Here is a 15,525-nt window from a genome sequence, read left to right on the forward strand (position 1 = left end):
AAGTTCAGTGAATAAAATAAGAGAGACACTAAAGTCCAGAGATGAAATTTATAATTTACCCTAATTTTTAAACAGAAATGATAATTTTATCTGAATTTATAAACAATAGAATATCGAAGATCTATAAGTTCAGTTATCCATATATTTTAAAATTTAAAAAATAAGACTCATTAATATATGCATGCATTATCGATGATTAAGAAATATGATTTATTTTATTTTAGAAATGAGATAACGTTCGTTCGATAATCCCGATAATCCTAAATTAGTGAAAAACTAAAAAGTTTTATATCGCGCAAATAAATCGTACTTGTATGTGTATATATTTCTAAAAGAAGTACAATAAGGGCATTATTTCTGTTTACAATCAACTGTGCTCCATATGTGCAGATCAATTCTGTTCTTCAAATTATCCAAGAGCTTCATCAGAAGCCAATAAGAATGATCAGAGAAGAGAATTTAAGCTATTAAATCATAATTCAATGACTTAATTCTTTTTCCATTTCTGTTTCCCCTATTGTTGAATGTTTATATACATGAAGATCCTACCTGAACATCCAAGTGTGATCTTCGACCGATTCGTGTGCCGCGTATCGAAGTGATGAACAGAATGTGGAAGAGTTCTAACCTTCCAGGTGAAATTTGAGACTTTGAAGACCCTCGGCTGATATACTTCTCCCGACTCTTGCCCTCTGCATGGTGACGGACGGGGGAGGCGGCTCCGAGTGAAAACTCACCACAACAACCGTCACGTTGTCCGTCGCTCCTCTTTTTATCGCTTCCTCGACTATTTCTTTGCAACAGCGCTTCACGTCGTTGTGCTCCTGGAGCCGTCTTCTCGTGAAATCTACGGCGTTTTGACTGGTGAATACGTCCCATATTCCGTCGCTACCGATGATCAGAAACTCGTCTTCTTTGTCAATGTTATCATTTTGAGCTCTGGTTCAGCACTTAGAGGGCCAATGCGCTCACCGTTTCTTTCATACCTTCAAGGTGCCAGTCACCTAATGCCCGAGTGACACCCAGTTGACCGTTTAGGTAACCGTCGTCGATGAATCCGCCTAGAGACTCGATCCGTATTCTCTCCTCATGCAACAAGGCCTGTGATCCTTCGACATCTCTATAGCTTTTCCGCACCGCGATAGTACCGCCCTAGAATCCCCAGCATTTGCCACAAGTAAAGACCTGTCAAATGAAAACATTACATGCACGCTCGAAAGACTCTAGGATCGGTTAAGTTTACGAACTCGCACATACCGGATTGGGTGCAAGGCCATCTGGAAAAGGGTTTCGAAAGTGGCTTACCTCCCAAATATCATTGCAGTCAGAGCAGTAGTGCCAGAAGCAAGAGTAGACTCGAGAGAGCATGACTTTGCAAAGGCAGCATCAGTCTCCATGAATGACCTGGTGACTACTTTCTCGAGTTCTAAAGGAAAATCCGCGTCTTCGACGATTACTCTCGGCAAATGTTCATGGACAAAATGAGATGCACCCTTTCCTCCGTGCCCATCAAAAACCTGTTTTTCATGTCGAAAACAGAATGTTACACTTTCTTGTGACTAAAGGCAGAGGATATTGGAAAGTCCAACCGGACAAAGACGGTTTACAAACTTACGCCGTAGAAGGAAACAGCATCTTCACTCATTAAACTACAGCCAAATGTCTTAGCCAAGTCCGCAATGCATATATGAGTGTCCTCCATATACGAACGACCCCCTATGTCAGACCACTCTCCCGACCGAAGAGCCGGGACAAAATTCGTCAACGGGCTATGTTTTCTATCTGTGGCAACTGCATCCTCGGAAATACTTTCAAGCTGAATGAAACACAAAATGAGAACGATAATATCAGAAAATTACCATAAGCATTGTTAAGTAAGACGACGAAACAAAGGAACTTAAGCCAATCCAGCTACAACTGCCTCAGATATGAATGTGCTGACTGTACTTAGTTATACAAAGAAGCATTGTCGAGGAAGACGACGGAATAAAGGAACTTAAGCCAATCCAGCTACACCTGCCTAAGATATGAATGTGCCAACTATAATGATCAATAGTTCTACAAAGAAGCATTGTCGAGGAAGACGACGGAATAAAGGAACTTAATCCAATCCAGCCACAACTGCCTAAAAATGAATGTTCTGACTATATCGATCAATAGTTCTACAAAGAAGCATTGTCGAGGAAGACACGGAATAAAGGAACTTAAACCAATCCAGCCACACCTGCCTAAGATATGAATGTTCTGATCTGACTATATCGATCAATAGTCCTACAAAGAAGCATCGTCAAGGAAAACGACGGAATAAAGGAACTTAATCCAATCCAGCCACAACTGCCTAAGATATGAATGTTCTGACTATATCAATCAATAGTTCTACAAAGAAGCATTGTCGAAGAAGAAGACGAAATAAAGGAAACTTAAGCCTATCCAGCCACAACTGCCTAAGATATGAATGTGCTGACTATAATGATCAATAGTTCTACAAAGAAGCATTGTCGAGGAAGACGACGAAATAAAGAAAACTTAAGCCAATCCACCTACACCTGCCTAAGATTGAATGTGCTGACTATAATGATCACTAGTTTACAAAGAAGCATTGTCCAGGATGGCGACGAAACAAAGGAAACTTAAGCCTATCCAGCCACAATGCCTAAGATATGAATGTGCTGTATGTAATGATCAATAGTTCTACAAACAATCTAAAAGCACGAATACCAGTTCCATTGCCATTGAACACCCTGCAGATTATATAAGGCTAAATTATGCACATACTCACAAACGCAGAGCAACTAGGTGAATAAAGCTCGCTGCCACCTACCAATCTCATGGGTTTTTTTTTTCAATCAGAACAGGATAAACACATGGTATAAATCTAAACACAATTTATTTTTTTTATTTTTAAAAAAGAAAATGTTAAATTTCAACTAATTAAGGCATTACCAAACAAAGAAAAAAATTTGATCCAGCTAAACAATTGGTATATCTTACCCAACCCGCTCCTATTTTCTTTACCTTCTGTTGACAACCTAAAAGTCCAATTAATTACAAGCATACAACATATGCGGAAGAAATTGTATTGAACACATTAACAAAGGAATAAAGGGGTCTCCGGTTAGGGACGGATGCAAATTTTATATTAGGGGTATGAATTTAGAAATTTGAAGACGTTGAATTACAAAATTTCATGAGTATGAACTAAGCGAGTTCAGTGGTTAAAATTTACAAAGGTACATGGACTAAACGACCTCAGTGATTAAAGATATGATTATTATCTCTGGAGGTTCCGGTTTCGAGATCGATGTTTACATAGGTATTTGAACGTGCACCCATTGACCAAGAACCAAGGAAGAAACGATCAAAGTAGCTGATGTAAATGTGTTAATTCATGAAACATGCAATTATAAGTATAGAACAACAAAGCGTATATGCAAGAAAAGAAGAGATTGGCCATTTTATATGAAGCTTAATGATTGCCTGCCAAGAACACATTTACAGCAACAAAAATCTCAACTTCGAACCAAAAAAACTAAAACCCATAAATGAAATTGGGGTACTAACTTGATTGCTGCCACTATTCTCCACCTGGGTACACAAAAAATCACCCCCAGAAAGCAAAGGCCAAGCCTTTTTGTTGTCGGTGCTGTCACCAAGGTCCTCCATTTCATGGCTTACCTGCTCTGCATCTTTAACACACATGATGATGATGATGATAATACTGTTGATAACAAAAAGAAAGGGTAATAATAAAGTTCTTGGTTTCAACTCCAGGTAAAAAAGGAGAGAAAAAGTGAAAGAATCAAAAGGAAAATAATGGAGCAGACGGCATATATTTTGGCATTGGTTGACCTTGCCTTGCTTATATTTACAGATTATAATGGTGAATGAACAGAGAAACCCAGATTTTTCTTAATGAAAAACGTGGCTGAAAATTACTCCTTGTTAATGTTTGTTAAAGCCTTCATCATCCACCAACTTCCTCTTTTCTTTGGCAGAATCTTCACAATGAATTTACCTGTCATTTTATAATCAAACTTAATCTTCAATTAACTTGCTTGTTTTGAAAACTAAAATTAAATTAGTTGGTCTAAAGGGCTGTTTGAACCTAAATTTGTAATTTTTGTAGGGGTTAGGTGGCTAAATTGAATTGTGAGACAAAAGAGGGAGGGTCCACACAATTATTTTATTATAATTGTAAAAAGATGTGAATTTCATGTTGTTTTTAAGAGTACTTAATTAATTATTTTACAAAGATGTTTAGGGATAGGCACTATATCCGAATTCGATGGATTCTTATCCGATCTGACTCGATTGGTTCAGAATCTTTTATAAAAAATGAGTTTTGGGGCTGATCGGATTTTTTAGAAAATATATTCGAGTCAAGTTAGATTTATAGTGAAAAATATTTGATCCGACTTGATCCGAAAAATAATATAAATTTACCTTATATATTTAGGTGTAGTCACAATAATAATTCTCTCTCTATATATATATTTTCAATTAGATCCTTATTTTTATTGAATAAAAATAATATCATTTATAAATATATTTATTTCGGATCAGATCGAGATAGAGTTTTATCTCAAAAAATCGAGTCAGGTTGAGGTCGGGTGAAATCACCCCTAAATTATATCATATTTAGTGTGATCTATCTTATATAATAAATTGTTATATGATGTCATTCAATTGTTTCATTTGATCGCACAGTGAAATCCAATTAAAAGGCTTGGCATAATAGCATTAAGGATGCTTAATAATTTCCCTAATTATTTTAGTCAACCCAATTGTGCCATTAAATGCTAATTGGTCCTCCAAATTTTTGTCAATCTTTTAAGTCTTTCATAACTCTCTGTTCAAATCAATCGAGATGAATTACACATAATTATTCAAATTGAATGGGATGAATTATCCATGACTCGAAACCTCAAGTCCCTAGTTGCTCAGGGTTTCGACCGAGCAATAGGAAATCCCCAGAAATTTGTTTCAGTAGGGATGAGAAAAAATGGATGTTTATGTAAACAATGGTGTAGATTTTATTCATTCAAGCAAGGTGTTTACTATAGTGCTTTAGAAAGATACTAGGATCACAATGCGTCTTCAACGAAAGACATGAAGCAAGGCGAAGACGTCGGGTGATCCAAGCATCTTCCTAAAGTACTATAGTATTTATCCTAATTGGAAGAGTAAAAAATGTTCAACCCCAAATAAAAAAAAATCAATGCTCTATCCAAGGAAATTTACCAAAAAACCCCTAAATTAAAAATATGAAGATTATTTTTTAAATTTAATTATAAAATTAACTCTTATTTTAATGATTTAGGACATAAAATATAAGAGGGGTGTAAAGAAAAAATGATGACTAATAATTTAAAAAATTGATGATTTGTAAAATCAAGCCTAAAGTAAAATTAAAAAAATATATATATTTTATCAAGTAATTGAAGCATAAATATTAAGACTTGGTAAAAAAAAATTACGCAAGCTTGAAATTCAATATATCTTCCGCACAAATAAGATGAATATGATCAATAGTATAATGTAAATTCAGAAGAAAAAAATTATATAGAAATTTATTTTATTTTAAAAAATATTTTGTAATTTTGTAATTTTATAAATTGCCATTTTTGGATTTTTATGAAAAGATATTTTTTTATTGTTGTTTGACAATCTTTGGTTGGTTTTTAATACTTTTTAATAATAAAACATTTAATCATGGATATTTACCACAAAAAAAAAAGAGTTAATTGCATCATATGTCCTTAATTTATGACTCTCATTTTAAATTAGTCCCTAAACTTTTAAACATTACAATTTCATACCTAAACTAATACTATCATTCTAAATTAGTCCTCAAACTTTCAACGCTTCATTTTCATCCCCAAACTATGACCTTTAATCTAAAAGGTCCCTAAATTTTTTAAATATTTCATGTAACTAAATTATATGTGTATACTAATCGCGTTCCTTGTTAATAAAATCATTAGACCAAGTTATATTATTATTTTTTTTGTAAAAAAATAAAATTTAGGTTAAATTATGGTTGAAATGGATTACATATTTGGATGGGTTCGGGTATAAAGTTGAATATGCACAACATTAGGGACTAATTTAGAATGGTATTCACATTATGTGGATGAAATTAGAATGTTCAAAAATTTAAGGACTAATTTAGAATGAAAGTCATAGTTTTGGGATGAAATTGGAATGTTTAAAATTTTAAGGACTAATTTAAAATAAGGATCATAGTTTAGGGACATATAATACAATTAACTCTAAGAAAATATATATTTATTTTTATCATTATTATGTGAATAAGAAAATATAGAATATATGGAATAAGACTGACACGGAAAAATTAAAAAAATTATTTCTTTTTGTCAAATACTTATGTATGTTTGATTAGTCAATTAGTCCAAAACAGATATTGCAAAAGTAAAACACTCTTAAATTAATTTTATTTATTCATAATATCAAAATTCAAATATTTAAAAGACCTAACACTTCGTTCGACTAAATAAACGGACAGTAGAAAATATATAAAATTAAAAGTTGAATTTTTCATGCTTAATCAGATAAATAACATTATTTTTATAAATAAAAATAAAACTACCTTTATTATAGAATTAAAATTTTACAATACACAAAAAATCAAATGTGTTTTTCATTAAAATTATAATATCTATTTTTAAAAAATATCTTTATTTTGTTGTGTTTCTATAGATTTGTTCAAAGATTCAACATTTAATGATGAAGATTTTGTCTCATACACACCGGGAATGTCTAAGGAAAGACAACTCAATATAAGGTTAAGAAAAGAAGTTATAGAAAATGTTAATATTTTTTTAATATTTTCGGTAGAGCGTTATTCAAAATGTTATTTTTTCTACTAAAAATATTCATTTTAGGTAGTAAAATTAACATTTTCGACATAAAAAAATAACATTTTAAGTAGCGCTCTACCGGAAATGTTAAAAAAATATTAACATTTCTTGTAACGTCTTTCCTTAATCTTATATTAAGATGTCATACAACATAATTACCTATGAACACTAACTCCAAAGTTTATTTATTTTTCGTTGGACCATTATATTTGCCTTTTGGTAAAAGAGTTGTGAAGAATCTCACTTTCAATGAAGAGAAAAGGAAATTAAATTTTTGTATGGAAGATTGAAATATCTAATTTTTAGGGGGAAATAAAATGATGATAATAAATTTTAATATCATTTTAATTGTTTATAAAATTTTGAATAAAATCATTTTAATTTTAGTTAACCACCATAACTAATTATAATTTATTATTATCTTTTCAGATATGATCTTAGAAATTATCAAATTTTTATTAGTCAAAAATTTTGGATTAACTCTTCCATCCATTGAAATTGTTAAAAGATCCATGACTTCCTAAAATGAGAGTGTCATCAATCTTGAGATGGGCTTATAACACATAAACAAGACCTCTAGACATAATTTCTGATAAACCCATATTACATATAAGGACAAAATTCAAGATCTGACTATCAGATCTATCTTACTTGTTAACATGCGAATAATTAAAATGACCCTATATATGACGCTCCCAGTTGAAGACCACTATAAATACCCTCAACTAAGGTTGATAGGGGGATTGAAACCTTCTATAATCTAGACAACATATCTTCTTCTCATGGTAATTTCCCTTTCACAATGGAACACTGACCAATGATCTTTCTCTTATCGATCGTAATTCTCTATCCAAATTTAAAAAAAAAAAAGATGAATAATCAACCATCGACAAGACAAACTTATTATTATCTCACACATTTCATAAATTCGAATATTTAAATGATTTTCAATAAATAATACTAAATTTCGTCATGCTTTTAGTATTATAATTTAGGCATAATGTCAAAATTAGCCTCCAATATTTATTAAAATGTTAATTTTTTCCTCATTCTATTTTTAGAGTATTTTGGCTTATAACGTTTCATTTTAAGACAAAAAGACTCTTAACATTCGACGGAAGAATCAATTTGTCCCTTATTTTTTGTGTCATTTTAGCATTCAACATTTCATTTCCGGTTGAAAAAGATTCCTATTTTGGAGCGTTAATTATATGTTAACTAATGATTTTCATCTATAGGTAGAGTTTTTTGCTCCAAAGTAAAACGTTGGGGGGGGGCAAGATGCTCAAAAAATATGGGCCAAGATGCTCATTTTAATAAATATTAGGGGTTATTTTTAGTATTATGCCTATAATTTACAGTAAATTTTATCTAATAAAGCTGGTAGTAAAAATAAAATAGAAAATCAAAATCCATTTGATCTAATTGTTATTTGACTCCATATAGACCTTATATTACGTATGGTTGAGAATGGTTAGGAATCTGTATTTTTGGGTATCAAAACGCGGACTCATGTTGTCCATCCGTAATATCTTTGCGTATTATGTTTTTTTTTACTCTCTTGTTCTAGAACTTTAATATGGTTAATTCTAACTATGGTTGTAAATGAGACGAGACAGATCGTGAGTTATTCGAGATCGATTCGATCAATGCTCGATAAATACTCGGATCGAATGGACTCGACTCGAGCTCGAGCTCGACTCGAATTCTTAACGAGCCGAAACGAGCTACTTGATACTCGACTCGAAAAGCTTGTGAGCAGCTCGACAATATAATATATAAGATTATATATTTTTTAAAAAAAATATTAAAATTATTAATATTTATGTATTGATTTTTTTAAAGAGAATATATTAAGATTTTCATGCATTTAAGGTTTAGGTTCGAGTTTGAGGCTTCAATCGAGTTAAGTTTAAGAATTTTTTTTCTCCATTTCGAGCCTTTTCGAGCTGCTCACGAACTTCAGTTCAGGATTTCGAGTTCGAGTCGAGCTTGAAAATTTTAAGCTCACGAGTTTTCGAGTCGAGTCGAGTCGAGTCGAACTCAATTTCAGAGTTTTCGAGTCGAGTCGAGTCGAGCTCAACAATACTCAAGCTCGACTCGGCTCGTTTACACCCCATATAGACCTTATATTACGTATGGTTGAGAATGGTTAGGAATCTGTATTTTTGGGTATCAAAACGCGGACTCATGTTGTCCATCCGTAATATCTTTGCGTATTATGTTTTTTTTTTTACTCTCTTGTTCTAGAACTTTAATATGATTAATTCTAACCGACCGCTCTACTGTTGGTTTAAGTATTAGGTTATTACTTGTAACGTTCTTCCTATTTTTTTTCTTTTTTAATTTTGGATGCTAACCTGTAATTTGTTATTTTTTTGAAATAAAAAAAATTAATTTTCTTAATTAATAAGAAAAATATAAAATAACAATAACATTTACGACAAAAATCGTAAATTTGATACATAATTGAGATATTCTTAGGACCATATATGGAAGATATAAAAATCTCATCAAGAAAAACTCAAACAACGAGTAGATACGAACATATATGATTGCAACGACAAATAAATCACAGTAAGATATTTAAATTACTGAAAGATCACTGAAAAAACGTAAATCACAGTCAAACATCACGAGATAATTATCTGCGATCGCAAATTACGAATCCAAATCTAATTCGAGGGTCCAAAACAGAGAAGATCAATGAAATAACAAATGAGCACCATATTGGTCAGTCGTAGAGATATCAAATCAAATCTAATCCTATAAGAAAATTTAAAAAAAAGTGTCAAAAGGCAGATAAAAACATACTATAAAAGCAGAGAAATTTATGTCATACAGATGAAATTACTCTAAAAGAAAAAATATAAAACACTTTTTAGGGAAGGTGAACCGCCAAATTCATCAAAGAACTTTGTCGAAATTAGAGATAAATCTACGAATATTGGAACGCGATTGTACTTGAAAAAAATTAAATTTTTATATGATTTAAATATTTTTATATTTTTATTAATAATCTAATATTGTATGGTTGAAATTTTATAATTTGGTATTCTTAAATTTTTAATATATTTTTTTAATTGTCAGAAGCAATTACAATGTAGTGTTTTTTAAAAAAATTTCTTAACCATTAATAACTCACACACCCTATAGACGTCGGTGGAGCTGTTCAAACTTAAGATCTTTAAAGACAACAACACTCTTTAATCACTAAAATCACTTAACATAAAATCTAGATGTCCCTATAAAATTATTTATTCTTTTTTAAAATTATATGATTATAAAGTATTAATTATTCATAATTTTTTTAATTTATTCACATCAACAAATATCTTACATACATAACTACTCAATCTTTAGTCCTTTAAGAATAATGTCCGATAGCCATTGAAACCACTTAATTTGTTGAATTATTTATTTATTCGTAAGTTAAATTGAAGGAGTATCTTTTAAAGATTTTTAACTAAATTGAAATAATATAATTTTAAATAAACTAATTATACTACAATTTAGGGGAGATACAACAAATTGAAATGTAAACTAATATTATTATTTAGTTAATTAAAGTTCAATTTATTCATCCACTTACGTCATGTAAAACTCTTTTAGTTTTACACATTTTTAGTATCATTGGATTGAGAGAAATCAAAAGTAAAGATTAACTCACTTAGACTATAAAATTAGTTTGAATACAAATGAAAATTAATAAAAATAAATATTGTAATAATAAGATCTAAAATTATTAATTAAATATACATTTGATATAAAAAAAAGTAACAGCAGTGATCATATAAAAATAACAAATGTTTATTAAGGGTGTATTAAGTTAAGATTAACTTAATGTTTATGCAAGAACATTACTTTATTCTTGATTGATTTCAGATATCCTTTCATCTCAAACTTCTCATCCTTTTCAGTTCTGCTACTTAAGGTTCAAGTTCGAGCATAGATCAAACCTGATAATTTTAAGCTCACGAGCTTCAGATCGAGTCAAGCTTTTTTTTATAGAAGTTGGAGGTCTCATTAAAAACTCCCTTTGTATTCGTCCACATACTAAAAAGTATGTTAACGAACATTGGAAGGAAGAAAAGAGTACCTCACAATTTATTAATAATAATACCCAAAACATATGAAAAAACATAATATCCTCCTATGGTGAAATAAACCATTACAACAAACCAGAAACACCTAAAACTCTCACATCCTCAACCAAAAAACCCCATCGACAATCACCCTATTTCTAAGTTACACCTCCAACAAAAGGATAAAAAATAACGCAAAAGAACATAACACAAAAGAAAACCAACACCTGCAACCATTTAAACTAAATCAAAGCCCCAATTGAAGAAACGAGATCTAATGAGTATCGACTTCGTCAGGGACCCAAGACTTTGGTTTGAAGAAAGGCTCAATTTCATGCACCATGATTTTGAAGGAGTTAACACCGAACTTCAATTCCAATGACTCATCAATTCTCATATGAGCCTTTGTGAGGATTTGTATTTTTGCCCGATCAAAATATAATGGTGACTGATAGCTTTTGTCAATTGCTAATAAATTACCCCACTTATCTGCAATGTTTTTGAAAGTATCCCAATTCCAAGCGTGAAAAGGAACGCCCTCGCAAACTAACCATACTCGATGACATTCTACCACCAAACTCTCTGACCAAGCTTCAACTCTGGAGAACCACTTTACGGGTGTCTCTGATTTATCATTCTTCACACTACTCAATGAAGCAGAGTCTACAAAAATCATTAGTACTGCATTTCCAGCAGCTCTCATTAACGAGAAACCAGTGAGGCCTTTGGCTTGCATTTGACTAGCGAGATTATCGATTTTGATAAAGTCCTTGCACCACCCCACTAGACATTTACTCAACACATGAAGTTTATCTTCGTCCATAACACCTTCAACTTCACAATGATTATTCCTCGAAACAACTTTCATCACAGACTTACGATGAACAGATATCGAGGTCTTTCTTCAAAAAGACTGTCGAGGTTTGAATTTAGCCAAAGATACACTAATTTTGTTGCCGTCAATATAAGATCCATTTATTTCTGAGTCACTTTCCTTGCTTCTTCGATTATTTCAAAACGAATGAAACCAAAATGAACCTCTTTTGAATTTCTTTTGTTTGGAATGAAAGTATCAATAACTCGACCATAGGTGTAAAATAAAGATCCAAACCTCTTCCAATAGATCTTATCTGGTAAATTTTGATAAATAACGTGTAACAACCACTTTTGTACCCATTACGGATTTTTGGGTGGCCTTCCTTCCACCAATTATGAAACCTGATTCCCCTCATTCTTGCTACTTCAGTAGACTTGTCATCGGAACACCCCTTTATGGTGAACTCCTTGTTTCCATCGTGTTCAACATCTACGACAGAATGAGCTGGTGATGTCGCTACTAAAGAAAGCTTCCCAATCCCATATTTCCCTCCTTGTGTAGAAGTTAAACCATCAGGCCTAGATTCATTATCCGCTATTTTTCTTACAAAAAATGTATCCTTATTCACCGACGAAGCCTCTAATCAGGATCTCAAATGCATTTCCTCACTTGATCTCGACTTCACCTGTCCCCGGCTACCTCCACCGCTCAATAGCTACTTCCGATTCCCACCAGACCCACCTTGACAGTTTCCTTCGCAACATCGTAGGAAACTGAAGCCCACTGAGGATTCTTTTGGTTACAATCAATGCAAGTTTTATTATCCGGCTGTGATTGGAGAACCCGTAGTTGCCTCTTAATCGCCATCTTTGAGTCAAATCTCTCGGGTAGAGCCATTAACCGAAGTCTAGCCTCTCCATTGACTAATCCCAAAGGTGAGAATGTATTGTATAACCCCGGGAGCAACCTACCTTAGATCCTAGACGATTCAGCGACTACCGAAAGAGATCGATACATTCCAAGCTGGACTGATCTCGATCGATTTTGTGGATAAGGGAAAACTCAGATCTAGATTACTGGAACCGGAGCGAAACAACCAAGGTTGTTTATACCTCAAAACCACCAGCGACGACGTCTGATGTGAAGAAACTCGGCGTAGATTTACAGTGATATAGGTGAAAGAAGAGCTTATGAACCGAGAATCATCCAAAGATAGTTTGTAATGGCCAAATATCCTCTGATCCGATGCAGGCGAAAGGCAAAAATAAATACAAGGCTCGGCTCGATATGAAAATAATGGATCCTCAGTGATATTTGTGGAGATGAGTACCTTTTTTCATGAATCCAAGTTGAGATTTATATTACCAGTATCGGAGCGAGTCCACCAAGTGTTTTTGTAGCTCAACTACCACCGGTGACGATGGAAGATTCTGTGGGTGTTGGCGTAGATCTACTGTGATGTAGGCTCTCCCTCATTAAATGAATCCTATAACCTTGTTGATGGCGTCGAGACGAGCAAACCTTGATGATTCGGTGGTCAACGGCCATCGGAGGTGGCGGCCAGCACGGCGTCTGACGACGGTGATAACGATGGTACGGCCACCGAAACTTCCAGCCCATAAAAATTCTTCAAATCCAGAGGCACTTCATCCACTTTCTAATGTCTTCTTTATAGGTTTTCTATAACCCCATGCTACAACATAAATAAGAAACACTCGACTTATATTCCGGTGAAAGCTTTCTTCCCACAACCAGATGACACGGCAGAAATCACTTTCAAAACGATAAACCACACGTCTTCGACAACGGCCTGAAAATAAATTACAAACACGGCCAATTCGGAACTATGCAGATATGATTGTTCATTGACAAATGGAACGATTTAGAATTGTTACCTGCATTGCCCGATAATGACATGGAGAAATATGAGCAGGGATGTTCGAACGACGCTTCTCGTACCTGAAATAAAGAAAGAAATGGAAAGTTTAGGCTAAACTACCACTTGCTTAAGAAAAATGTACATGTTGGATCATACCTTTGATATTCCTTGATAAAATGTAGTTCCCTCGAACAATGGTTGTCCTCACCGTCTTGGCACTGTGGCAAGTACCGGCCAAGATACGCCCCCTGATGGAGACGATTCTGGTGAACGGGCATTTCTTATCGATGCAAGTTCCTATAGGAAACAAGATATAAAACATAACATGACCAACAATTTTAATCTAGTTAACGATGAAATTCATAATGCATAGAAACATATTCAATTCGACATTATCCATCAGAACATCAGACAATTCGTGTTATATATATTAGATTAATGAGGAATCCTTTTCTAAAAATTTTCAAGGGATGTTAGATATTCAAAAATATAATTTTACCTTATATATTTATGAATAATTACAATAATACACCTTTATATATTATTTTTTTTCAATTAAATCACTGTTTTATTGAATAAAAATAATATATTTTATTATTTTAGGTCGGGTAGGGTTCGGATTTTATCTAAAAAAATTGAGTCTGGTAGAGGGTATATATTTTTCGGGTCGAGTAAAGGATATAAAATTTTCGGGTCAGGCCGGATTTACCGAAACTTGACCCATGCCCATCCCTATTTATAAGGTAACATATATTCAAAATATACACTATTCAATTGACGATAAACACATATACATTCTATAAATATAGTTATTCTATAAATATACATTCTATTTTACTTTAATACACTGAGAATAATTTTTAGGTAAGCTACCCATTAGTTACTAAATTATTATCATCAAACATTTTTTATAAAATTATCATTAATGTTATTTTTTTAAATAAATACCATATATTAATATTTAGTATTAATTTTATTAGTTAAAATATATAAATAATCATTAAATTATATCAAAATAATATTTGTATATAACATATTGGCTTAATGCAAAAATAAATGTATAAGTTATACATAAAATTAATTTTTGATGTCTACAAACTTTTTCGTTAAAAGTATGTGCCTAATTTTTTCTCTGTTCCATTAGGTGTTTATCGTTAAAAAAAGTTTTAAGTGACATGTGTCATGTTTATATTTTTTGAATTTTTTTAAAAATAAAATATTATTAATTTTTTTTAAATCTAAACTTGACATGTGTCACTTAACGATTTTTTAAAATAAAAAATCCTCTTGAAAAAGATTCGATCAAAGACAACTCAATTGAAAGACTTTTGCAAGCCAAGAAAGATCTAAAAGTTTTGATTGACAAAGACGAGGCTTATTGGATGTAGGGATCGAGAGTGGCTTGGCTCAAGGATAGTGATAAGAACACATCTTTCTTCCACGGTCGAGCTATTGGGAGACGTAAAAAGAATAGGATTTAAGGGTTACAGGATCATGCAGGTCACAGGGTAGAGCACCAGGATAGAGTTTTTGACATCGCCTCCGGCACTTTACCTCTCTCTTCAACTCATCCAGGGTGGAACCTCCTACCACAATCTTCAATACCATGGAGAGATGTGTTATAATGGAAGATAATACCATGCTTTGTCAATAGTTCACCGTTGAGGAAGTTCTTCTTGCATTCTCTCAAATTAACCAAAAAAAGCCCTAGGTATTGATAGTCTATCTGGCTCTTTTTTTCGTTCTTTTTGGGATATCGTAAGGCCCGATCTTATTAAACTTTGTCTTGATCTTTTGAATAGTTTGTTTGATTTTGAATCCATTAATAGAACTTTAATTATGATCATCCCTAAGCTTAACAAC

The 15,525-nt window shown here is 32.6% G+C and overlaps 2 pseudogenes; both read right to left on the bottom strand.

The window, feature by feature from the left end:
* Positions 1-448: 448 nt before the first annotated feature.
* LOC120212024 lies at positions 449-3,848 on the bottom strand (annotated as a pseudogene).
* Positions 3,849-13,119: 9,271 nt separating this feature from the next.
* On the bottom strand, positions 13,120-15,303 carry LOC120212008 (annotated as a pseudogene).
* Positions 15,304-15,525: the final 222 nt, after the last annotated feature.

This window comes from Hibiscus syriacus, unplaced genomic scaffold, assembly GCF_006381635.1.
Source record: "Hibiscus syriacus cultivar Baekdansim isolate YM2019G1 unplaced genomic scaffold, ASM638163v2 tig00109991_pilon, whole genome shotgun sequence".
In the NCBI taxonomy this organism is placed as follows: domain Eukaryota; kingdom Viridiplantae; phylum Streptophyta; class Magnoliopsida; order Malvales; family Malvaceae; genus Hibiscus; species Hibiscus syriacus.